Raw genomic sequence first — 27,600 nt, 5'->3', positions numbered from 1 at the left:
TATCCATCCTGTGATTCCCATAATTCCATGATTTCTCCTTGTTGGTGTTGCAATTTCATTGTTGAAAAATGTATTTTAAAAATGATTTATTTTTCCACCAAATATTATCACTGGTGCTTTCTGCAAGAAGTAATTCTATAAATAATTTTAATAAATGCAGTAAGATAGAAGAAGACAAGCAACCATAGCTGACAGGTTTAGAAAAGAGAAGTCTGAGACATACACTTCATCCATTGGTATTTGATTAAATAAATACCATTTACAGGTTATCTTATGTAGTTGTATTCTCAGGTGGGTGTCCCAAAGGTCATACCTCACTGATCAAGAAGTGATAGCTCCTCAATTTCCCTCCACCCTGCTGATACTAAACTTCCACCCACCTAGCCCAATTGACAGTCCTTAAGTGTCCCCCTTCCTTACTGCTGAGATCTGACACTACTTTGAAAATCCACGTCAGAATATACAGTATGCAAAATCCTTTTAAAAAGTTTAAACTCAATCTCTGCCCATCTAGCCTATTTGACAAGTCATTCAGTGTTCCTCCTCCCAGCTACTGCTGAATCTCTGCCCACCTAACCTGATTGACCGCTCCTATAGGTCCCTCTTCCCTACAGATGATTAATCTCCACCTAAATAGCCTGATTGACAGCACCTAAGTATTAACCTTTCCTGCCATTGAATCTCCACCCAACTAGCCTGATTGACAGCTCCACAGTGTCCCTCTTCTTTGCTGCTGAATCTTTACCCACCTAGCCTGATTGCCAGCTGCGCTGTTTTCCTTCTCCCTGCTAATGCTGAACTTCCGCCCAATTAGCCCAAATGACATTCCTTCAGTGTCCATTCTCCTTGCTGCTGGGATCTGACGCTGCACGATACAAGCTGCAGCAGACTCTTTTACTGGACTCTTTAAAATCCTCATTTTAATATTAAGCTTATATTCCATTTTGACATGGGTTTTGAAAGCGAGTAAACCAGATCCATCAGTTCTAAGAAAATCTGTCTAATGATGTAGTGTGTATTGTGAAATCTAGTGATAGATCCACTTTAAGGATACTTATAAAGAAGAGTTTTTTCACTATTTTTATATACTTAAAGGGTGTTGCAAAACTAACACTGATCTAATCTTAATTCACTATTTAATGTAATAATCTAATTGCCTTTCTAATATGCTTTAATTAAAAATTCTCTATCCTTCCTATTTTTTTTTTTTTTACCAAGTGCATACTGGGATACTCAAACGGGAAGTCATCAGGGTCTGGCCTGTGGCCACAGTCTGTATCCCAACCCTGAAATGAAGCATCATCAGTGATGTCCATTTCCCGGGATGGGCTAGTCCTTGCTCTACTGAGCATGAGTCAGTTGTCAATTCCAATGGATGCTCAGGAGTATCTTATCACTGTGCAATATTGTTTTCAATGCACAGTGACGGTACGCTTCTTCACCGCCTCTGATGAGAAGTGACAAGCCAGCAAGAGAGTGCACTGTCAGTGCGCATTGTAAGGAGAGAACCTGGCGAGAAGGAAAAGAAGACACCAGTCTCACTCCAAAAGTGACGTCGAGGCTCATCATCTCTGCTATTCCTGCTCGCCGGGTCCAAAAGTGCTCTGTGAGGCAACCGTGCATGCATGGCTCTTTTCGTTGATTTCTGCACTCCATATACACATGTAGACACTTACACTTCCTGATCGCTATGTGGGTTGAGCTATGTGACCTCAATCATTTCTGATAGACATGGAGAGTTAGAGAAAGTTCTCTTTCTATATTAGTAAACTGTTATGGGCCTGCTCCCATTTCCCATCTCCGTTAATAAGGGGTCTTTCACATATCAGATTTTTTGGTACATGTGCTATCCATCATTTTTGCAGATAGATCTCGGACCCTTTACAGTGAATATGCTTTTTCACTCTTTTATTTTTGATTGCGGAAAAACAGAAAAACTGAGACATATCCTAGTGTGATTCATGTTGTTGATCAAATTTGGCAGTACAGGTTACTGTTTAACATTTTAACAACTGATGACGTACAATTTTATCAAAAGTTGACCAGGAAAGTATGAATCCGCTCAGGAGCTGATTCTGCTTCAGACCCGACAGATCCCAGCTGTTACCATTTCGGCATCTGCCTGTAACTGCAGCGACCTGAGTGAGCTCCAATCTCCGCAGTTTAACCACTTAAATGATAAGTGAACCCGGCTCCCAGGCTCCCATTGGCCCCCCCATAATATAACCAGTGGCCCTATATTTGCCATCTTGGTCCTCCTGTGAAGCTCAGTCACAGGTTGAACTTCACGCAGAACTGCAACACCTGTATATAATGCCATACAGAAGGATTGAAGTATGTAGTGTAAGCATTTAGACAATCACAGGTTCAAGTCCCCAAAAGGGGACTAAAAAATGAAGAAATATAAAGAAAATTAAAAAAAATATATATAATAAATGAAAAAATATAAACATTCAAATCACCTCCCTTTTCCTCTAATAAAAAGAAAGAAATAAAAAAATTATAAAAATAAACATATATAGTATCACCAAGTAAAAAAAAAGTCCATTGTATCAAAATATCAAATTATTGAAACCATGCTTTTGTAGTGGTTTTACTTTTTGCAGGTTTACAATTTGATCTATATCGGATTTGATGGATTACGGTGGACCAGCATGGGATCCATATCTTTAATGAAATGGTCACAGAGGGATGGTGTCAGCAATAGTTTTTTTAAGTAAAGTATTTTTATTTTTTTAACACCTTATTAAAGCACTAGCAGCCCGAGTTCCGAAACAAATACGTTTCAGAAGCTAGAAAAAGTGTGCTCTACATAATAAAAACTAACTCAAATTACCCATGTCTATTTACTTTCAGCCTCTTTACATGATAAACAATAAAGTTGTCATAATTAATAAATTAGTAAATGGCATTACGGAAAACAAAAATAAAATTTAGAAGATTACAGAGATGTTCGTCAATTCGAAAAGTGAATTGCCCAGGGCAGATCACGTGGAAATCTCTCTGTATGCCTTATCACCTTCAGCTGATCCTGTTAAAATCTCTGCCTCAAGAACATGTCTATTCAATGATATTACAATTAATCATGTACCATTGCAGAGTCCTCATTTTGTATTCAAATTTCTCGACAACATAGTATTGCTGCCCACCTTAAGTCTAAGGCAATGACTTGGCATGCCTGATGGGGTTAAGCTATTTAAAAATTCAATGGGAAAATGTTACCTTTCATTGTCGTCATCTACAACAACAGAGTCATCGCTCCAACATTAGCTGATCTTTTTCTCGGACTCACCTCAACATTAAGCTCTTTATGTAATAAGATTAGTAATGAATCTGACAGACAACTTTCCACTACTATCGCTAGGACTTGGTATTAACCAGTGTTGTTGTTTGTCACCCCAGGGCTGTTCCCCAACCCACCACACACTATTACTTAACTACGCAACACAGGGGTATTGAGAAAAGCCGGGTTACCCTCAGAATTGGACCATTCAATGTGACAGGCCACCTTTGGGGTGACTGGTGGCTGGTATTTTTAGGGTGTGAAGGAACCAAAATCTATGGACTTTCCCATCCCATAGTATCAGTTTGCTACCGTCATTTTCACCTTGATCGGTTATGTAACATGAGAGGAACCCATGTTTTTTTAGCTTTCTTCATTTATACAAAGCAAGCAGCATGTATTCCACTGTTCTGGGGCCGATTATTTCTATTTATTTTGAATGGAAGCAGGTAATGTTTGCCTTCTTGAGACCCTGATTATCTTTTCAAGCTGACATGTGAAACAACCTAACTTTTTATTTACTGATTTTTTTATGTGGCTCCGCACATTTTTATAACCAGTCAAAGCAAAACCAACACCAGAAAACTGATCCTCTCGGGATGGGAAGGTCCTTAGATACTGGTTATTTAATAATCTAAAATAAATAGCTTACAGCCGTCCCAGGCACAAACTATCACATTGGATGGTCTGTTTCTGGGAGTGACCACCTACCAGAACAACAATAACACTACCCTACACCATTCCCTTTTTACCATTTTATTAACCATCTAGATCTCATGTTGGTCCAGCATAGTCCACCAAATTCAATGAAGTCTAAACGGTGGTTGGAAAAAGGAAAGAAATCTCTGATGTTTCGTTTTACACGGTTTATGTTAATGTACAGAGCGCTATCCTCATTTTTGTTGCAGACTTTGTCCTGTCTTATTTCTGAATTACTGGATGGTGGGCGACAAGAATGATGTTCTCTGGTGGGCCCTGTGTTCTCCAGTCTGACCTGTCCAGTGGGACCTGCATCCATCGGATATTTATGTCATATCTTGTCGTAGAGCCAGAATCTGCTTTGTGGCTGTTGGGTGATTGTCTTGTTCTCTGCCCCCACTTTTTTTGTATTTTGATGTGGTTTATAAAATATGGCAGATGACCTATAGATTTTATTAGGGGAATTAGTACTAGCATGTTCGGTCGGAGCCAGTTATATTGTACATTGTTCCAATAAATTTAATCAATGTGAATATGATAAATGTTCACCTCAAAATTGGTTTTAACTAGTTTTTCTTTGTGAAAGGCATGTAAGCCGAACAATTATCTGTAAAGATTGCGGGAATGATTTATTAAGGCATTTCATTTTCTTGACCTTTCCATCCCACATCCAGAGCAATTTAAACGAATGGAATCAATATCTTATTCTAAATCACAAGCCGCCACGTCCTGTATTTCTAGGAGAAACGCTGCATGGCGGCATGACATTTCAGACACTTCACAATTTCCAGAGCTATTGTTTGTACTGACGGTCTGAAGGGAGGAGGAATATTAACATTTATCTGTTTTTTACTTTTCGGTTAAAATTTTTCAATAATGCAATAAGCAAATTTTAATTAGGCAAACACAATCCTAATCATTGGAGTGCAGAAGCGTGGAGGCAGTCAATGCAACTAATATGAGGTCCACGGGTGCAAAGTCAACTAATTTATGGGCATTAGGAACCGCGACATAGATCCTCTGTGCATGATCATAGCAAGCAAATGGACAGGAACCACCAGAAGGTAATAAGGAACAGATTGAGGAGAAGTCAATAAGTTCTTCCTACGAGACCTGGTCTTACTTTGGTTGATGCCGACTACCCTCTATTCACACCCCCTTATTGTGTCCCCAAAAAATTGTTGCAAATTTCCCAGAAAATAAGGATTAAACCAACCCAAGCAATAAAGTGGGAAACAAAGTCAATTCCTGTAGAGCTGCCTTTCCCAAGGATGGGCTGATGGGTGCTCAAACTAGGGCATTGGAGCTGGCCAAGCAAGTTGAGTTTCCAGCACCAATGTCATGTTGCCTCCAAGTTCTTCATCCGTTGGTAGTCAACCTGTTACTATGCAATCTGGGATGAGTTTTGCTTTTTACGAATTCCTATGTAAGTGGGCCAACAACTACATGTAGAAACTCTAATGCTCATTTTGTGGAGGCAGCCATGGTATATTCCATTGTTTTAAAAGAGCCAACCAAACAATTCAATAACAGCCCAATTCCAAAGGAGGGAGCTGATGGGCAGTGCATACATCAATTAGCTCAAGAACCAGCCCAGGACATGGCACTTAAAGAGGTTGTCTGGTCTAAAGCTACAAGTCTGTAGTCATTCTGTGTGACCGCAGACTTGTGAATCCTCGCATACAGAGCGTTGTGAAGATTCTCCAGTGCCGGTGGTGAGTGGAAGCGGTCATGTGACCGCAAGTATGCAATATGCATACTTCCTGACACATTTCGACTAGATGGCCTTGATCAATGCAAGTATATTGAGCGAGGCTGGAAACAGTCTAGTCGGAATATGGTCAGGAGTGTGCAAATCACATACTTGTGGACACATAACCGCTCACTCCCGGTGCCGGCACCACAGAATCTGCACACTTTGAGGATTCACACAGAGTGACGTATATATATACATCATAGGTCGTGAAGGGGTTAAGATCTCTCCACAGGTGTTCAATGGGATTTAAATCCGGACTCATTGTTGCCACTTCAGAACTCTCCAACGCTTTGTTACCATCCATTTTTGGGTACTTCTTGAAGTATGTTTGGGGTCATTGTCCTGCTGGAAGACTCGTGACCTAGGACGTAAACCCAGCTTTCTGACACTTGGCACTACATTGCGACCCAAAATCCTTTGGTAATCTTCAGATCTCAGGATGCCTTGCACACAGTCAAGGCAACCAGTGCCAGTAGCAGCAAAACAACCCCAAAACATCTTTAAACCTCCACCATATTTGACTGTAGCATGATGAGCATCAGAAATTTGCACCAAAATGTTTAATGATTGTTTGCAGAGTTTTTAGCATACTGGTAGCTGTTCTTAGGGAACAATATCCAGACAAATGTAGACTCTTCTAGCACATAGATATGATTTTTGGAACCCTACAAAAATGTTGTCAGCATGCTATGGTTAGCCTATGATGAAAAATTTCCCCAAAAACTTTCGGTTCATTTCAATTTAAGATGGGGCATTAAAGACATACATATGTGGCTAGATGTCATGTTGCCTCAAAGATCTTCATCAGTTGTTAGTCAACCTATTACTATGCAATCTGGGATGAGTTTTGCTTCCTACGAATTCCTATGTAAGTAGGCCAACAACTGCATATTCCATATCCGTATATTCCATTGTTTTAAAAGAGCCAACCAAACAATTCAATAAAAGCCCAATTGCAAAGGATATCTTTCAAAAAGTGTTCACGCCAATGAGTTAGGAAAAATTGTGTCCCTTCCTGGAAATTTTTCCAGACGGACACAGCAATGCTGTTCAGTGAAGACTTTAAAGAATGCTTTTTTTCTCCCTACTTTTTCATATGATGGTTATTTTTGGCTGGAAAACCTTAGTTCGGTTTTCTCTTACATGGAGGTAATGAGGGCGAAAATTTTTCAAGACCTTAATCTGGGTAGAATTTCTGATCCATTTTTAAAGGCTCCATTTAAACATTTTAGGCTATCTCCTCTGTGTGTTGTACCCCAAAAAAGAGGTCAATAGCTATAGGATAATATATCTTTGTCTTTTCCTAAAGATTGATCTGTTAAATGATGAACTTGACAAGTCACTGGCAACAGTAAAGTATCTATCTTTTGATGATGTAAAGAGAGGAGAAAACAAGGCGCAATGGGTGACTCAGTATTGCAATTGTTAGAGGGGTGTGAGGATGGCTACTAACCTTATGAAGTTGTGCACCTCTGCACAACCCCAGTGTAAAGCTCCACAAGCTCCGCTCTGTTGGTGGCTGTCATCTAATTCCAGCGGCGTTCACAGATCCTGATCTCTCGGTGGTGGATCACGTGGTCAGGTTAGTTGCATGTAATGCCAAGATGGACGCCCAGCTTCACCAACACCCCAGGCAGCGCTCCGGAGGGGTTAGGGCAGGGCAGCTTGGAAAACCTGGGTAGTGATTCTAATTAAATTCCTCCCACAGGTGAAAGAACAATAAATTAAAGGCAGCTCTACCGCACCCCAACAGGGGGAAAGGGACAATCAGTAAATATGAATAGCGGTACCAGAGCGCCAATAATTTATTGGCGCTCTGGTACCGCTATTCATATTCACTGATTATCTTTTGATGATGTCTTATTACTTCTTCATAAGCATGGTAAAGGTTCTTTGTTATCTCCGGTAATTATTAAATTTGCACTTAGACTTCTCCCAGTTTACGCTGTTGCCTTTAATAGCTTGGGTGTGATGGCGGTGGGTTTCAGCTGGGCTTACCGTGGAGGAGTGTAAGTCTAAGTGGCTACCTGGTCTTCACTAGAACCTCTGATGATGAGGTTAGGCTTAGGCCTTTAGAGTAGGCACCAGGTGCCACTCCAGGGCAGCCCCTGGACCTGCAGCAGCTGATCTGCGAGTCAAAGCACAGGTATGAAGTACAGAGGGTGAAGACAGAGACATAGTCAGAGAGGCCGAGGTTAGGGCGGACAGCACAGGTTCAAAATACGAAGCAGTGGTTAGGAGTGCAAAAAACAGACTGAACGAGTAAACAGGCCGGTTCAGTAAGAGGAGAGACAAGGCAACAATACACATTGACTGGGAATTGGAGATGAACTGCAACAGAATCTAATCTCAGGCAAGGTGTGAAGGGAGGAGCTGCCTAATATATCTACTGCTGGCAGTGGATAGGCCAGGGAAGCAAAATTCTGCAGCACATAATGGTTATAAATTCCTGCAGAGTCTGGTCTCACCTCTCTATAGTCGGGTGGAGACTCTCCAGCAACATGAGGATGTAGCAGTGCTGGATATGTTTGCAAGAGGTAGCTCAGTGAGATGGTCTGACATTAAGAGGAACAGAGCAGTGCACGCAATGAGTAGGATGTCATTCACAAGCTGTGCGAGTTGCTGTCATAACATTGGATTTTCAGTTTGGTGTTTTCTATTATTTTCGATTGATGTTTACATATTGGGTTTTCACTGCCATGTTTTATTTTTAATTGATCGCTAGGTATTTTATTTGGTTAGTCCAATTTTGTATTCAATCCCAAGGAGTAGTTCATTATTTGGATGAGTTTTTGTTCATTGGACCTAATGATTAGTTTGTTACAAATTTTTAGTCAAATTTATTGATATTGCTAATTATTTTGGATTCCCTTTAACGAAAAAAAACAGTTTATCCTTCCACATTGTGAGGCAGTGACTGGGATCGTATACGAGGGACGTTATATATCCCCCAGAATGTGTACAGAGACCTATTAAACCCATTGGAGTGCATTGCAGTCACAGACACAGCTGCGGCTGCAATGCAGGAATGAAGATGAGCAATGACCCGGTCGGGCTATCTGGCTAAGGCAGATTAAGTAAATCCCGGCAGGGCCTTAATTTCTTGGAGGAGGCTACAGGAAGGCAGTGGGGCGGCCTCCTTCCTCCAACCCGGGTTTTCCAGTGGCTCTAGCCACAGGTCCTTTAAAAACTCTGCATTAAGGATTAGTGTTGTTCAGTGTTGGGACCTGCCAGGAGCATAATGATAATGATAATCTTTATTTTTTATATAGCACTAACATATTCCACAGCGCTTTACATACATTATCATTAGCATAGCAGGAAAGCTCGGCGGACCTGTGAGTAGCTGAACCCATGCCTGGGAAGGCTCTGCACCCGTCAGGCTCTGAGCGGGCCAGCACGGCCATTGCCCCGGGCAACCGTTGTTATGGACTTGTGTTAACCCGGTTGCGAACCAGGGGACTTTTCTGTTTACCCGTGAGTCTGCTGAATAAAAGCTGCTTATGTTGGACTTGCTTGGGTCACTGCCTCAGTTACTGCACGGTGTGAACACCGCCGCCTTACAACATGTATTGAATTCTTGAGAATTACTAATACTATGATTAAGATAAGATGGAATTTAGACTTCCTTAGAATAAGATTAATAGAATTAAGAAATTTATTGCTGTTTTTATAAGGGCTCATTCACACATCTGTTGTTCTCGTACGATTGCTATTTGTGGTTTTCATGATTAGCACTCATACCCATGATAGTCTATGGGGCCATTCACATGTCTGTTAAGAGTTATAAGTATGGGTAGAATAAAACATCTTAATTTTGCTGTTAGGGGTCTAAAAAATCCATATTTTCATGTGTCTTTAATTAGAACTAGTAAAGTAGTAAAGTAATTTATCCATGTGGTTGGAATTTTTGTACAATTTCAATGGCCATTTGATTTGGCAAGACGATTTTTTTTTAATAGTGAGGATTTATAATTTTTTTACAGATGCTTATCGTTCATATGGTTTTAGCTAGAGATGAGCATATCAGGCAAAATTCGAATTTGCCTGTCCGCGCTGAATTTCCCAAGAAATTAAATTTATGGAGAAGTTATTCTTCACAAATTGAATGTCCCTTATTATGCTCTGGGGTCTCTACAGACCTTTGAACATAATGACCTCACCACTCACCTCTGCGGTCCCTCCGTTACTCATCGCCACTCGTCCGGTCTTTGTTTCATCTTCTGATCTCCACTGCTCTTGGTGGAATCTTCAGTCCTCTCCCGCTGTGCTGGATTTCCGCACTGGGCTGGGGAATCTGAAGATGCAGCGAGGACTAGATGGGTGGCAGTGAACAGTGAAGGGGCTGGAAAGATAAGTGGTGAGGGGAGTTTAAGGAATTTTTAACTGTTTGACAGCACATTATGGTCCAGAAAAATGGTGGTTAGGGGGTCACCATTTCACTGAATACGCACATAAGCAAATTACAAAACATATCCACATTTTGGTGAATGTGGAAATTTGTAAAATTCAAGTAGATGTTAGGAATCGTGATTCTGTGCTCCCACCTGGGAATGGAGCAAGTCCGGTGCTACACTACTCCGGTCACAGGCGCCGCCTTTGTCCTGACCCTGGAAGTGGAGCTACTATGTGTGCATGGAGACAGTCCAAATCTTATGGAGCATCGCGTTCTGATGTTGTAGGATGTGTGAGGACGTAGGACGCCTTGTCTCTCACTGATTTCCCCGATTGCCAAGCAATGCAGAACCCTGCGTTGTTTGGCTCTAAGCAGTGGTGGAATTATGTTCATTCTGCTATACAAACTAGCAGGGAGTGGCTGTCCGGGGATGATTGGGAGATATTCAACACCTGATCATTAGGCAAGCTATTTAATCCTGCTCACTGCTCAGTGCTTTGCTGTTTATAGCAGTTCCTATGGGCTTGGTGGGGAATGGTGCTAGCATTAGTGTTGCTATTTTTTCAGGAGGTTTTTCATTTTCTCTTCTGGTTTCACTTACTGGGGTTCTTGCAGAGGTACTCACCTGGTTTTTGACCATGCATCAGCCACATCACCAGATGCCAGCTGTCCGGCGACAGTGGGCCTGGGAAGGGCTCAGCCAAAGTCCACCTTCCATTTACTGGGAGCTGGGTGAAGAGTATTCCCAGCCTTCAAGGACTCGCCTAGCTGGACAGCTTGTGCCAAGTGCATTTGTGGCTGCGCCTTTGCTGGTTTGGTGCCAGTCTTGCTGGATCCCTCTGCGAACCGCATAACAGTAGAATTCCATTCCACCCAAATGTATTCTGTCATCTCTAGTTTTGGACTGGCAGATGGTGTTCTTCTACTTGGCATGATGCTTTTGTTTTTAATGGAATATTGAGAAACATCGCTTTACTGAAGCTGTATCCAGTGGTTGTATCGGTTGTCAATTGGGATAAGTTTAACGTAGTAAGAGAATTGTTTTTTTTTTTGACAATATGGGCGTTGTCTTTGCTGTAATTACTTTGAGCTCTAAATCTGATTTAGTTGTTGAGTTGTTGAGACATTTCAATTTAGTTTGTCGTCGTTTCAATATTTGATTAAAAGCCAAAAATATTGCAGGATAAATAAAAATGAGATCACAGACATATTATCTCAAACTCAGTTTCAAAGATTCTGGGAGCTGGATCCTTTAGCAGAAGAAGTTGGAGCAGTCTGTCCAGAGCACCTTTTGGGGAATCATTTGGGAATAGTAATGGATAAAATCAAAGCATCTGTGTGACCCGCTATGTGGAATGATTATTCCACATCTTGGCAATTTTTTTTTTGTGTACTCTGTTCTAATATTAATAATGACAATTTTCATTCTCATGTTATCTATTGGTTTGGTATTTGTATCCAGTTTTTTTCAGAAGGAATATTTTTATTCTTCCATTCTCAGGATTTTAACTGGGCTTGCCTTTTTCCAGAAATTTAAAGATTTATCTCCAGTGAGTAGCTTTTTTCAGGTAAAGAAGATATTAAAAGGTATTAAGCAAGGAGTGGTTCTTCAGAATGGCAGAAGGCCTATTTCTTTAAAGTTGCTATATAGAATTTGTTTGAGTCTCATACTTTTCTATTTTTCAGATTATGAAACTTTAGTGTTTAAAGCTGATTTTTTAATCTTTCTTTTGGTGATGAGTAAATATTTCTCAATTTCCCAGCATACACCTGCTTTTGAAGGTCTTTTTTTATCCATTTGGATGGGTCATTTGTCACTAAATTCAAATTTATCAGTATATTTAGAAAATGCCTATTTTAACAGTATTTCATAGTGACTTTGTATAGGTGCAGTCAACTGAAGCCTCTAGATTAGGTTTGCGTATTAATGACATTATCCAAAAGCATAGATTTAATTTACACAGGTACTCAACTTATGTTAGACCTCATCTCTTATTAATATATTATTAATATAAGTCTCTTTTCTTTTAGGTTTCAGCTTTTTGACAGCTTGAGTAGTGAGCCATTCTTTCATTTTTTTTAGGCCAAAAAGAGGGCTACACTTCACAGCTATACTAAGAACTATAATATGAACTCAGGTTAAATTCAAGTTTTTTGGTTACGTGTTAAAAGTCTCAGATGGAGGAACTTCGAAAAACAGTTTACCTTATGTTTAACTGTTTGGCCTTTTCTTATGCATGTTGGGGGTAATGATCTGGGCAAGATAAAGACATTGGATTTTATTAATGAGATGAAAAAAAGACATCTTATTTATGGAAGTTAAGGGAACTCGCTTTGTATTTTCCAAAATTTTTCCAAGTTTTTTTTTGTTGGTTGTGGATGAGAAGATCTTTGACAAAATAAGAAAATGGATGTACAGATCACTTGCTAAATTTATGCCCTGTACAGGTGCTCTGTTTTATCATCGTATTGAACTTGAAGATACTGAAAGAGGAATTTTTAGGAATGGTAAATAGTTTGAGGTGTGAAATCATGCTGACAGATTCCATTTAATAACCAATTAGTCCACCCCACGATCCAAGCTAAATATACATCAGTTGCTTATTGGGGTTGTCCCTTTTATCATTATATGCACTATAAGTCACAAATTTTATTATTTATCTAAAAAAAAAAAATAATACCAACCCTCTGATGGAGGGAGAATAGATTCATGGATCAGTAACTTCCTTAGAAAAACATTGTGCAAATCATGGGTAATTAGCACGTGTGCTATTCTATAGAGCCCACACATGGACACATCAACTGCTATGTTGAAGCCTGGAGCACCATGTAGACAGAAGAGGAGGAGGACAAAGCTTCTCAGAGAAGGACCCTACCCAAGCAATCCAACGACCCAGAGTGCAATCAACATTTGTCTGCTTCAGGATTTCAGAGAAGACTTGCTGTGCTCTGAAAATCCATCTGGGGACTATGTGTTTCAGATGCCTAGTCCGAAGTAGACTTCTCCATGCCCCAAGAAAAAACAATCAGGCAGATCAGACTGGGGAGAAGCCATCTGTGACATGCCTCAGATTAGGCATCTATAACTAATAGACCCCGATTCATCAAGACTGGTGTTGTTCACACCAGTCTTGAGAGGGCGTGGTGGAGCCGGAGGCTGAATCATGTGCATCTCAAAAGTGGTGTGGGTCTCCGTGCTCCTCACTAGTGTTGAGCCACCCCCGTAGTGTTCGGGTTCGGTTCGGTTCGTCGAACACCGGGATGTTCGAGGAACTGTTCGTCGAACTGTTCGTCGAACACCTTAGAACACCGTCGAATACCGTTAAAACCAATGGCAGGCAAACAAAAACACATAGGAACACATAGAAAACACCTTCAAAGGTGTCCAAAAGCTGACAAACTGCTCAGAAGACGCTTTCTTTAAAAAAGCCGGCCGGCAATTCAGCAGCGGCATACACCGGTACCCGACAATTTAGACATGAAGGAATAGAGCATCACACATAGATTAGATAGATAGAAACATGTCAGTCACACATATAAGAAGCACAGTGACAGTGTTGCTTACTGTACTTGTCATTTAGTGTAAAGGATTTATTAAAAAATATAATAGTGTTTTCGTGCACCGTCTTTTTAAAAAAGCCGGCCGGCAATTCAGCAGCGGTACCCGACAATTTATAACAGACAGAATAGAGCTTCACACATAGATTAGATAGATAGAAACATGTCAGTCACATATATATGAAGTACTGTGACAGTGTTGCTTACTGTACTTGTCATTTACTGCAAAGGATTTATTAAAAAATATAATAGTGTTTTCGTGCACCGTCTCTTTAAAAAAGCCGGCTGGCAATTCAGCATCTGTACCCGACAATTTATAACAGACAGAATAGAGCTTCACACATAGATTAGATAGATAGAAACATGTCAGTCACATATATAATAAGTACAGTGACAGTGTTGGTTACTGTACTTGTCATTTACTATTAAAATAAAGGATTTATTATTAAAAAAAATTGGCGTGGGGTTCCCCGTAATTTTAGTCTCTAGCGGAGGTTAAGCAGATGGCTGGGGCAGATGTTTGAAGCCTGGGAAGGGGGTAATACCCACGGAGCTTCCCAGGCTACTAATATCAGCCCCCAGCTGAATACCTAGCCTTTACTAGCTATTAAAATGGAGGACCCCCCCCAAAAAAATGACGTGGGGTCCCCCCTAATTTAATAGCTAGCAAAGGCTAGGCAGACAGCTGGGGGTTGATATTAATAGCCCAGGAAGGGAGCCATGAATATTGGCCCCCTCCCAGGCTAGAAACACCAGCCGTCAGCCGCCCCAGAAATGGCGCATCCATAGGATGCGCCAATTCTGGCACTTAGCCTCGCTCTTCCACGCTGCCCTGGTGCGGTGGCAGGGGGTAATAGGGTTGGGGTTGATGTCAGCTTATAATGCCAGCTGACATCAAGCCCAGGTTAGTAATGGAGAGGCGTCTATAAGACACCCCCATTACTAACCCCATAGTCAAAGTTAAAAGAAAACACAAACACCCAGAATAAAGTCCTTTAATTGAAATAAAGACACAATTCTTTATTGTTCTAAATTAAACCATACTTACCATCACGCCCATTCCAGCTGAAGCCAACGATCTCCTGCAATAAAAGAAAAATAATAAAGCAACCTCATCCTTACCTTTCCATTGTTCCCAGGACAGCTTCAGCTCTGCTACATCGAGATGACAGGCTGGACCGCAGCAGAACGCTGCCATCCAGCCTGTCATCCCGCAGACACTGAGAAGCGCAGGCATGCTTGTGCTCCTCAGTGTCTGACTGTGACGGCATCCAGATGAGCCGACAATGAACTCGGCTCACCTCATGTACGTCACTGACAGCGTGGGAAAATTCTCCTGCACTCAGTGCTTCAGCGTGAGAATTTTCCCACGCTGTCAGTGACGTGCATGAGGTGAGCCGAGTTCATTGGACATGACCTCGGCTCATCTGGATGCCGTCACAGCCAGACACTGAGTAGCGCAAGCAAGCCTGCGCTTCTCAGTGTCTGCGGGATGACAGGCTGGATGGCAGCGTTCTGCTGCGGTCCAGCCTGTCATCTCGATGTAGCAGAGCTGAAGCTGTCGTGGGAGCCATGGAAAGGTAAGGATGATGTTGCTTTATTATTTTACTTTTATTGCAGGAGATCATAGGCTTCAGCTGGAATGGGCGTGGCGGTAAGTATGGTTTAATTTAGAACAATAAAGAATTGTGTGTTTATTTCAATTAAAGGACTTTTTTCTGGGTGTTTGTGTTTTTTTTAAATACTTTACTAGAAATTCATGGTGGTCATGTCTAATATTGGCGTGACCCCATGAATTTCGGGCTTAGGGCCAGCTGATAATGCCAAGCTGGCCTTAACCCCTTTATTACCCAGTGAGCCACCGCACCAGGGCCCTGGATGAGTTGGGTACAGCGCCAGAAGATGGCGCTTCTATGAACGCGCCATTTTCCGGGGCGGCTGCGGACTGCAATTTGCAGCGGGTGGGGCCCAGACAGCTTGGGCCTCCCTGCGCTGCAGATTCCAGCCCCCAGCTGCCTAGTTGTACCTGGCTGGACACAAAAATAGGGCGAAGCTCCACGTATTTTTTTTTTAAATTCATGAAATTCATGGAATAATTAAGAAAAAAAGGGCTTCCCTATATTGTTGTGTCCAACCAGGTACAAATAGGCAGCTGGTGGTTGGGAGCAGCCCGTTCCTGCCTGCTGTACCTGACTGGACACAAATATAGGGCGAAGCCCCACATCAATTTTTTTTTCATTATTTCATGAATTTCCTGAAATAATAAAAAAAAAATTGACGTGGGGCTTCGCCCTATATTTGTGTCCAGTCAGGTACAGCAGGCAGGAACGGGCTGCCCCCAACCACCAACTGCCTATTTGTACATGGCCAGACACAACAATATAGGGAAGCCCTTTTTTAAAAAAATTATTTCATGAAATAATTAAAAAAAAATTGACGTGGGGCTTCGCACTATATTTGTGTCCAGCCAGGTACAGCAGGCAGGGACGGGCTGCCCCCAACCACCAGCTGCCTATTTGTACCTGGTTGGACACAACAATATAGGGAAGCCCTTTTTTTCTTAATTATTCCATGAATTTCATGAAATAATTTAAAAAAAAAATGCGTGGGGCTTCGCCCTATTTTTGTGCCCAGCCAGGTACAACTAGGCAGCTGGGAGCTGGAATCCGCAGCGCAGGGAGGCCCAAGCTTTCTGGGCCCCACCCGCTGCAAATTGCAGTCCGCAGCCGCCCCAGAAAATGGCACGTTCATAGAAGCGCCATCTTCTGGCGCTGTACCCAACTCATCCAGGGCCCTGGTGCGGTGGCTCACTGGGTAATAAAGGGGTTAAGGCCAGCTTGGCATTATCAGCTGGCCCTAAGCCCGAAATTCATGGGGTCACGCCAATATTAGACATGACCACCATGAATTTCTAGTAAAGTATTTAAAAAAACACAACACCCAGAATAAAGTCCTTTAATTGAAATAAACACACAATTCTTTATTGTTCTAAATTAAACCATACTTACCGTCACGCCCATTCCAGCTGAAGCCAATGTCTTCTGCAATAAAAGTAAAATAATTAAGCAACCTCATCCTTACCTTTCCATGGTTCCCACGACAGCTTCAGCTCTGCTACATCGAGATGACAAGCTGGATCGCAGCAGAACGCTGCCATCCAGCCTGTCATCCCGCGGACACTCAGAAGCGCAGGCATGCTTGCGCTCCTCAGTGTATCGCTGTGATGGCATAAAGATGAGACAAGCTCATGTCCAATGAACTCGGCGCACCTCATGCACGTCACTGACAGCGTGGGAGAATTCTCCTGCACTCAGCACTTCAGCGTGAAAATTCTCCCACGCTGTCAGTGACGTACATGAGGTCAGCTGAGTTCATTGGACATGAATGAGCTCACCTTATGCACGTCACTGACAGCGTGGGAAAATTCTCACGCTGAAGCGCTGAGTGCAGGAGAATTTTCCCACGCTGTCAGTGACGTGCATGAGGTGAGCTCATTCATGTCCAATGATCTCAGCTCACCTCATGCACGTCACTGACAGCGTGGGAAAATTCTCCTGCACTCAGCGCTACAGCGTGAGAATTCTCCCACGCTGTCAGTGACGTGCATGAGGTGAGCTCATTCATGTCCAATGAACTCAGCTGACCTCATGCACGTCACTGACAGCGTGGGAGAATTCTCACGCTGAAGTGCTGAGTGCAGGAGAATTCTCCCACGCTGTCAGTGACGTGCATGAGGTGCGCCGAGTTCATTGGACATGAACTCGTCTCATCTTTATGCCGTCACAGCCAGACACTGCAGAGCGCAAGCATGCCTGCGCTTCTCAGTGTCTGCGGGATGACAGGCTGGATGGCAGCGTTCTGCTGCGGTCCAGCCTGTTATCTCGATGTAGCAGAGCTGAAGCTGTCGTGGGAACCATGGAAAGGTAAGGATGAGGTTGTTTTATTATTTTTCTTTTATTGCAGGAGATCGTTGGCTTCAGCTGGAATGGGCGTGATGGTAAGTATGGTTTAATTTAGAACAATAAAGAATTGTGTCTTTATTTCAATTAAAGGACTTTATTCTGGGTGTTTGTGTTTTCTTTTAACTTTGACTATGGGGTTAGTAATGGGGGTGTCTTATAGACGCCTCTCCATTACTAACCTGGGCTTGATGTCAGCTGGCATTATAAGCTGACATCAACCCCAACCCTATTACCCCCTGCCACCGCACCAGGGCAGCGTGGAAGAGCGAGGCTAAGTGCCAGAATTGGCGCATCCTATGGATGCGCCATTTCTGGGGCGGCTGACGGCTGGTGTTTCTAGCCTGGGAGGGGGCCAATATTCATGGCTCCCTTCCTGGGCTATTAATATCAGCCCCCAGCTGTCTGCCTAGCCTTTGCTAGCTATTAAATTAGGGGGGACCCCACGTCATTTTTTTGGGGGGGTCCTCCATTTTAATAGCTAGTAAAGGCTAGGTATTCAGCTGGGGGCTGATATTAGTAGCCTGGGAAGCTCCGTGGGTATTACCCCCTTCCGAGGCTTCAAACATCTGCCCCAGCTGTCTGCTTAACCTCCGCTAGAGACTAAAATTATGGGGAACCCCACGCCAATTTTTTTTAATAATAAATCCTTTATTTTAATAGTAAATGACAAGTACAGTAACCAACACTGTCACTGTACTTATTATATATGTGACTGACATGTTTCTATCTATCTAATCTATGTGTGAAGCTCTATTCATTCTGTTCTAAATTGTCGGGTACAGATGCTGAATTGCCGGCCGGCTTTTTTAAAGAGACGGTGCATGAAAACACTATAATTTTTTTTAATAAATCCTTTGCAGTAAATGACAAGTACAGTAAGCAACACTGTCACTGTACTTCATATATATGTGACTGACATGTTTCTATCTACCTAATCTATGTGTGATTCTCTATTCCTTCTATTCTAAATTGTCGGGTACAGATGCTGAATTGCCAGCCGGCTTTTTTAAAGAGACGGTGCATGAAAACACTATTATTTTTTTTAATAAATCCTTTGCAGTAAATGACAAGTACAGTAAGCAACACTGTCACTGAACTTCATATATATGTGACTGACATGTTTCTATCTATCTAATCTATGTGTGAAGCTCTATTCTGTCTGTTATAAATTGTCGGGTACCGCTGCTGAATTGCCGGCCGGCTTTTTTAAAGAGACGGTGCACGAAAACACTATTATTTTTTTGATAAATCCTTTACACTAAATGACAAGTACAGTAAGCAACACTGTCACTGTGCTTCTTATATGTGTGACTGACATGTTTCTATCTATCTAATCTATGTGTGATTCTCTATTCTTTCTGTTCTAAATTGTCGGGTACAGGTGTATGCCGCTGCTGAATTGCCGGCTTTTCATGTTTCACTGTGAGCACTGTTCCCATCGATTTGGGCAATCACTGTAATGCCACAACCACCATGGCTGTGGCATTACAGTGAGTGGCAGACAATCCCTGCAAGATTGGTGCTCTAAATAGCGCCAGACATGCAGGACACGCTTTTGGTGCACGAACAGTTATCGAACATAACCTCGAACAGCCGAATTTTTTGCAAATCGTTGGGTTCGTCGAACAACTCGAACACCACCCAAAACAGCTCGAATTTGAGATTGGCGAACAGTTCTAGTCGAACACCGCTCATCTCTACTCCTTACCACAAATCTTCCTTGAGTCAGAGACTGGAGTAAGACATGTGACATAAGGTACACCACAACTAGTCGTGAATTAGACATTCAGACATCACCATCCCCTGTCCATCCCCAGCTCTGCCCATTTTGGCGTAGGTGGTCGAAACTGGTGGGAAAGTGCCGAAAGTCACAAAATTTCAAAGTGAAACATACATGGCTGCAGTAATACAGCCTGTGTCTGTTTTATGCTGCCCATGGTGGGGGAAGTATGACTCAAGTAACAGGTTCCCTTTAAAACTGATCTGTTAAAGCTGTCATATCTTCATTAATGGCCATCTCGTGATTAGCAATCTTGAACCCCTGGTGTTAATTCTTAGTTAGCATTCACATCAATGGGCAGCCATTTAATGCATAGAAACTCTGGACGTGGAAGATACCTTGCCCAGTGGCACTCCTTTGTGGCTCAGAGATGGGGGTCTGAAGCATGGGGCCCCATTATGTAACATATATTTAATAGAACAGGTGTTGTCCTTATGAGCCACTCCCTCTAAGTGCAAAAGCCATGACGTACATATGTAATCTTAATCCAGAAAAAAGGGAACCCATCCTTTTTGTATAAGGGAACAAATGTTAATTTTTGTTCTTTATCATTATTAATAAAAGGAAAAAAATCGACACTTGCACATTTTATGCTTAGTTTTCATTATTGATGCAAGGAAAATCTATCCTACACAATTTTGATTCTACTGCAGAGATTAAATACAAAATGTATTAGCCAGCCTGCAGTCGTCAGAAATTAAAAAATATCATTAAAAATGTATGATCCATCCCTACACTGATTTATACATCAAAAAGCCTATAGATCTTTACTGTGCACTTAGTGAAGAACAAACGCTGATACAAGGTCAGTCGCATTGATGTGCTACACTATAATATCTTCAGTTCATCCCACTAAGGGAGAAAATCACTATGCTAAAATATAACACCACGGGTCAAACTACAGAAAAAATAGATTAACTCCGCTTGTAGCATACAATTTTATACATAAAATGAAATGAGCACCCATCGTGCCAATTTACTTGTTCTTAAAGTGAATGTCAACTCTTAAATACTGTATTTTTATATATAGTACCTGTGAAAAGTTTGGACACATCTGTTCACGTAGTGATTTTCCTTGTTCTTATTGGAATGTGCAATTTGTAGATTTAGACTGAAGGCGGCAAATCCACAAATCGAGTAAAAAACCAGGAGTAAAAAAAAAAAGATATATAAAACAAAGCAGAATATTTGATAAACTTTAGATTCCTCAGAGTACCCCTCCTTTATAGTGATGACAGGTTTACACCTCCTTTTGCATTCTCTCAAGTAGCTTAATCAGGTAGTCACCTGGAATGGCTTTCAATGAACAGGTATGCCTCGTCAAAAGTTCATATGACATCCTTCACAAAGTGTGTTTGACCATCAGTTGCAGAGGCAGCGTACACAGCTCCATACAGTACTGAGCCTTATTCCACAAGTGTTGTAAGGCAGAATATGCAAGAAACACTTAAAGGGAACCTGTCACCAGAAAAAACACTATTAACCTGCAGATATGGGGTTAATCTGCAGGTTAATAGTGTTAATAAACTGCCCAGTGCCCTCGCTTAGTCGAACGCTGCGCAGAGAAAATGACCTTTATTTACCCCTCTTTGTTCCGGATTCAGTCACGGGGCGGCACCGACGCAGGCTCATTCACTGCTCTGAGTATACACAGCGGCGGCTGTAACCATGCACGCGGCACTGACTGACAGCCTCCCCAATGCAGAGGGAGTGTCAGCCAGTGCCAGGGTGCAGTTACAGCCACCGCCGTGACTGAAACTGGAATGCTGTATCTTCAATTGCAGTCATCATGAAAACCATCAATTGCTATGATGAAACTGGCTCTTATAACGATTGCATTATATTGTGTGAGGTTTTGTGGGGTTTTTCATACTGTGTAGGGGGCTGTGGGGCATCATACTGTGTGTAGGGCGCTGTGGGGTTTTCATACTGTGTGTGGTGAGGACTAGGAGACCATCATATTGTGTGGGGACTGTGGGAGCACTGTGTGGTGGGGACTGTGGGGGGTCAAACTGTGTGGAGAGATGTGGGGGCATAATACTGTGTGTGTGGATTATGGGGAGATTATTCTGCAATGGTGGAATGGGAGTATTGTACTATGTACGTTTTTTGGGGGGGATTCATACTGTGTAGGGGACTTGGGGTATCATATGGTGTAGGGGGCCCTGTGGAGCAAATCATACTATATAAAAGGTTGTGGGGGCCATTTATACTGTGTAGGGGGACTGTGGTGGCCATTATATTGCGTAGGATGGTTGTGGGGCGGGGGGCAATTATACTGTAGGAGACATTATACTGTGTAACAGTCCATTATACTGTGTAAGGTTGGCTGTAGGGGCCATCAAACTGTGTTTAAGGGGCTATGAAGGCATAATACTGTATGTGGGTGGTTGTGGGGACCATTTTACTGTATAAGAGGCATCATATTATGTGTAGAGACTATGGGGCATCATACTGTAAGGACATTATACTGTACAGTGGGCATCATACTGTAGGGACACTATACTGTGCAGAGGGCATCATAATGTGTGTGAGCCAGATATGGAGGCCATCATACTGTGTGAAGAGACTGTGCTTCTAGGGAGATCATTCTGTGTGGGGGCACTGTAAGGGCATCATACTGTGCTGGGGAGTTGTGGGGGCTTCATACTGTGTTGGGGGCATTGTGGGGTCATCATTTTGTGTGTGAGGGGGTGCTGTTGAGGAATTCACTGTGGGGGTATCATACTGCATGGGGCATTTTGGGGGGCATCATAATCTTTGGCCATGATAGGGGAATTGTAGTGGGTGAGAACACTAAAAACCTTTAATAGAGGTAAAATTACTGTGTAAGAGCCACAATATATGTCTCTCTACCTGTGAGTGCGCATCTGCAGCAGGACCCATGCCTTTTCCATCATTTTTTTGGACATGGACCCCAATAATGACTTCTATGTGGTCCCATGATTTCAGCATACTTCTCTGTTATAGGCTTAAGCTTATTTCAATAGGTAAAAAAAACACATTTCTCAATGCATACTGCCTATGCCTGCTGTCACTGATAACTGCGAGAGCAGGTGCCGCGGATGGGATTATTTATCACCCAGCACCTGTGCTCCAAGTTAAAATAAATAAATATTGAAATAAAAGTAAAAAAGCATTATACTCACCTTAACGCCTAGTCCTGATGCCCTTGTCACCTGTAAAAAAAATATAATAAACCACCATAATACTCGCCTGTCTACTGTGAAGATATAATCCATACTGTCCCACGACGAACCAAAAGACTTGAGAATCTCATGCAGTGCCGTAAGTTAGGTCACCGGGGTTCATCTGCTGATGTACTTCGGTGAACTTTCTCACTGCAGCTCAGCGCTACACACTGACATAGGAGCGATTAAGCTCCTGAGTTAGTGTGAGCCTGCTGTCCTGGAGAGCAGTCACATGAGTGACTGCTGATGTGACTGCTCTCCAAGTCATCCAGATCGTCATGGGACAGTGCAGATTATCTCTTCACTTCGGACAGGTGAGGGATATGGTTGTTTTTTATTTTTATTTATTTTCACAGGGGACTATGGCTTCATTGGATTAAGTGTTAGATGAGTATAACTGTGTTTTTTATTTTTAAATAAATATGTAAAACAGTGTGGACATTTCTTTCAAATAACAGACTGTATTCAGGCTGTGTCTTTATTTCCACACTTTGTAACCAATGTTCATTGTGAGATAACTACTTTGAGGATTGCACCTGATTATTTCAACTATGAGAATTATGTAAACCATCCCCATAGTGGAAACATAGAACCCCATAAAAGGACTAAATAAACTATATACCATTTGTGTTCCTTCTTATGTGGGCAAATATCTTGACCCATAAAAGTGAGATTACTGTTTGAACATATAAAGAAAAAATGCTAAAAGTGAAAGTGGAGGAAGTTCAAAAAAAGTTTGCAGAAATTACATTGACGCTACAGCTCTTTGATATGTTGCACCTTGTAAATTGGAACATGTTTGGAGTGGTTGATTCTGTCAGTGTTAAGGGGAATAAGCCTCTATTAGCGAGAGAGGAATACCAGACTCAGCGCCTTGAGATGCTAAATCCTAAAGACATAAATGAAGCATGTAATGTTAATGTGTTCTTGTGGCTTGTGGAATCATGCAGATGGTTAACTGTGTGTGATAATGTGAACATAATAGATTGTGGCATTATATTCTTTTCTATATCGTAGTTAACATAGAAATAGAACTTGATTATTAGCATATGTAATTAGTTCATCATTGGAGATGAGCGGATCAGGCAAAAATTCAAATTAGCCTGTTTGTGCAAATTTTTCCAGGTAAATTCGACTTGAGGAGAAGTTATTCTCCCCAAATTTCATGTCTCTTATTATGCTCTGGGGTCTTTCCAGACCCCAAAGCATAATAAATGCAAGATGTAAAAAATTAAGAGAAACCTTTTTGATGTAAAAAATTATAAGAATATTTGACACTCACCTCTCCTAGTGGCATCTTCTGATCCCCACTGCTCTTATTGAAATTCCCGGCATCTCACGCTGGGCCGGGACTTTGTTTGGGTCTGCACATGTACACTCAAGGTCACAGCGCTGTCACGGTTTTACTGCGAAAGACAAGAGTCAGAAGACCGCAGTGTCTGAGTTCACACACTCTTGCATTGAATAGAAGCACTTCTCGCTTGTATTAAATGGTGCTAGTTTCTTTCAGCAGTGCAGGGGTTAATCTGCTCTGTTTTGAGTCTCTGTAGCTTCTATTTGGAAATTCTCAGCTGTGCAGCATCAGCCACTCCCCTCTCCTATATAGTCTCTGCTCTGGCTATCTGGGATTACCAGTGTTATTGTTATGTTCTGCTACCAAAGCTAAGGAAAGAGAGGAGATCTGTCCCTACTATAAGACTCAGCTGAATCCCTACGATGTAACAGGGAACCTGATCCTGCGATCAGACCTGCTAAAGTCCTAATCTAGTCTGTACGGAGACCTATAGATGTGAGGAGGGAATCCCTACAAGTACTAAGGACTGGGAGGAATATGGGACACCTCCTAACAGAAATAGTAGCAGACAGACGAACAAACAAAATAGATAGAACATAGAGGTCCGTAGACCAAGCAAACTAACAGAGTTAGATACAGAGCACAGGCTAGCTAGAAAGTAGATATACAATGAAGTCCAGCAAAGCCAGAAGGGCGGAGCGGGATTAAATAGGCCAACAAGGTCATGTGACCAGCAAAGGAAAAAAAACCTAACAGCAAGGTTCTAACAGTACCCCCCCTTCTAAGAGGATCCTCCGGATCCCCTAGGACCAGGCTTATCAGGAAATCTCCTGTGAAACGCTCTGATAAGTCTGGACGCGGAAACATCATCTGACCTCACCCAAGAGTTATCCTCGGGTCCGAAACCTTTCCAGGCCACAAGATACTGCAGACTACCTCTATACCGTCTAGAGTCAAGGATGCGAGAAATTTCATATTCCCCGTCCTCCACCACCGGAGGAACAGAGGCAGAGGCGTCACCATCCGACACAACAGCTTTTTTTAACAGAGAGACATGAAAGACCGGATTAATTCTCCAGGAGGTAGGAACCTCCAACCTAACAGCAGATTGGTTGACAACCTGAAGCACCTTAAAGGGCCCTACAAACTTGGGACCCAATTTCTTAGAAGGAATCCTCAACCGCAGATTCCTAGAGGACAACCAAACCATGTCACCAACAGCGAACAAAACCTCCTGTCGTTTCCTATCAAAGTAGTCTTTAGATTTTCTGTTGGCCTCCTGAAGATTACCACGCACATCCGTCCAAACTCTTTCCAAATCACCGGAAAAATTCTCCTCCTCAGGCACGGCAGATCCCAACTTGGAGAACGACCCAAACGACGGATGTCTCCCAGAACAACAAAAAAAAGGCGAACAACCAGCAGAAGAAGATGTATGATTGTTCAGAGCAAATTCGGCAAGTGGCAGAAACTCAGACCACCCCTCTTGATTGTCTGCCACAAAACAACGCAAGAACTGCTCAACATCCTGGTTTTTCCTTTCTGTCTGGCCATTAGATTCAGGATGATATCCGGACGAAAACGACAAATGAATTCCCAACCTGTCACAAAAGGCACGCCAAAAACGAGCCACGAACTGAGGACCCCTATCAGAAACAATGTCAGTAGGAACGCCATGAAGTCTGACAATTTCCTTGACAAAGGCCTTAGCGAGAGTTTTAGCGCAGGGCAGTTTGACGAAGGGAACCAAGTGACACATCTTGCTAAAACGGTCCACGACCACCCAGATGACAGTAAAACCCTCAGAGGAGGGAAGGTCAGTTATAAAGTCCATAGCCAAATGTGTCCAAGGAGCACTGGGGACCTCCAAAGGACAAAGCAACCCCGCAGCAGGAGTATGTGAGGACTTAGATCTAGCACATATAGTACATTGGCGCACCCACTTAATGACTTCCTTCTGCCATCCAGGCCACCAAAAACTGCGACCCACCAGTCTCTTGGTCTCAGAGATTCCGGGATGACCTGCCAACCGAGATTCGTGACACTCAACAAACAAATCTCTCCTAAAGGTCCCAGGCACAAACAACCTCCCATGAGGAGTGTTAGATGGGGCATTCTCCTGTGCTTTAAGAATCTCATCTTCCAAAACGGAGTCTAAAGCAGCTATCACAACACCTTCTTGTAAAATGTTTTCCTCTTTCTCAGCACCGACTATGGGAGAAAAACTGCGAGACAAGGCATCCGCCTTAACATTCTTAGTACCAGGGATGTAAGTAACGGAGAAATTAAACCGCGAGAAAAACAGTGCCCACCTAGCCTGACGGGCATTCAGGCGCTTGGCAGCATCAAGATATATCAGATTTTTATGATCCGTAAGAACCTGAACGGGAAATTCCGCACCTTCCAAGAAGTGGCGCCAGTGTTCAAATGCGAGTTTAATAGCCAATAATTCCCGATTACCAATATCGTAATTCAGTTCAGTCTCCGAAAATTTTTTTGAAAAAAAGGCACAGGGATGTAATCCATCCCCGTTATCCTGAGACAATACTGCGCCAACCCCCACAGAGGAAGCATCAACCTCAACCAAAAACGGCCTAGTAACATCAGGCTGCATAAGGATGGGAGCAGAGGTGAACCTCTCCTTGAGATACACAAAAGCTTCAATGGCCTCAGAAGACCACTGAACCGCATCAGCTCCTTTCCTGGTGAGATCAGTCAGAGGTTTGACAATACTAGAAAAATTTTTTATGAATTTTCTGTAGTAATTGGCGAAACCCAAAAACCTCTGTATCGATTTCAAACCAATAGGCCTAGGCCATTCCTGCACAGCCTGAACCTTAACCGGATCCATCTCAAAACCTTTGCTGGAGATAATGTAGCCCAAAAAACTAATTCTCTGTACAGCGAACTCACATTTCTCCAGCTTAGCAAAAAGCGAATTGTCCATTAATAACTGTAATACCTCACGCACGCTCCGCCAATGAGACTCCAGGTCTGGCGAATAAATCAAAATGTCATCCAAATACACAACCACATTTTTACCGATCAAAGGTCTAAGGATGTCATTAATCAGATTCTGAAAAAATGCAGGAGCATTAGTAAGACCAAAAGGCATAACCAGATTCTCAAAATGACCCACAGGAGTGTTAAAAGCAGTCTTCCATTCATCACCCTCCTTCATGCGCAACAGATTGTATGCCCCCTTAAGGTCAATTTTAGAGAACCACTTGGCCCCCAATAACTGGTTAAACAGATCAGGAATCAATGGCAGTGGGTAAGGATTGCGTACCGTAATTTTGTTAATCTCACGAAAATCCAGACAAGGACGTAAACCGCCGTCCTTTTTTTTTACAAAAAAAAATCCAACCGCCACAGGAGACTTAGAGGGCCTAATGTGACCGGCGGCCAAACTTGTCTGTATGTATTCCTCCAAAGCCTTCCTCTCAGGAATGGTAAGGTTAAATAAACGACTTTTAGGAAGAGTCGCTCCAGGGACAAATTCAATAGAACAATCATAGTCTCTATGGGGAGGCAAAACCTGCGATTCCTTCTCAGAAAAAACTCTCCAAAAATCCTGAATAGGAACAGGCAATTCTCCCCTATCCAAAGCTGCAATACGCCCGTTACAACACTTGTCATAACATTTATGGCTCCAGGATTTAATTTCACTGGTAGACCAAT

The sequence above is a fragment of the Phyllobates terribilis genome, unplaced genomic scaffold, assembly GCF_046119375.1.
Source record: "Phyllobates terribilis strain yellow unplaced genomic scaffold, ASM4611937v1 Scaffold_3__8_contigs__length_932513732, whole genome shotgun sequence".
Classification (NCBI taxonomy): domain Eukaryota; kingdom Metazoa; phylum Chordata; class Amphibia; order Anura; family Dendrobatidae; genus Phyllobates; species Phyllobates terribilis.
The sequence above is the reverse complement of the archived record's forward strand: the minus strand, read 5'-3'. Positions refer to the sequence as shown.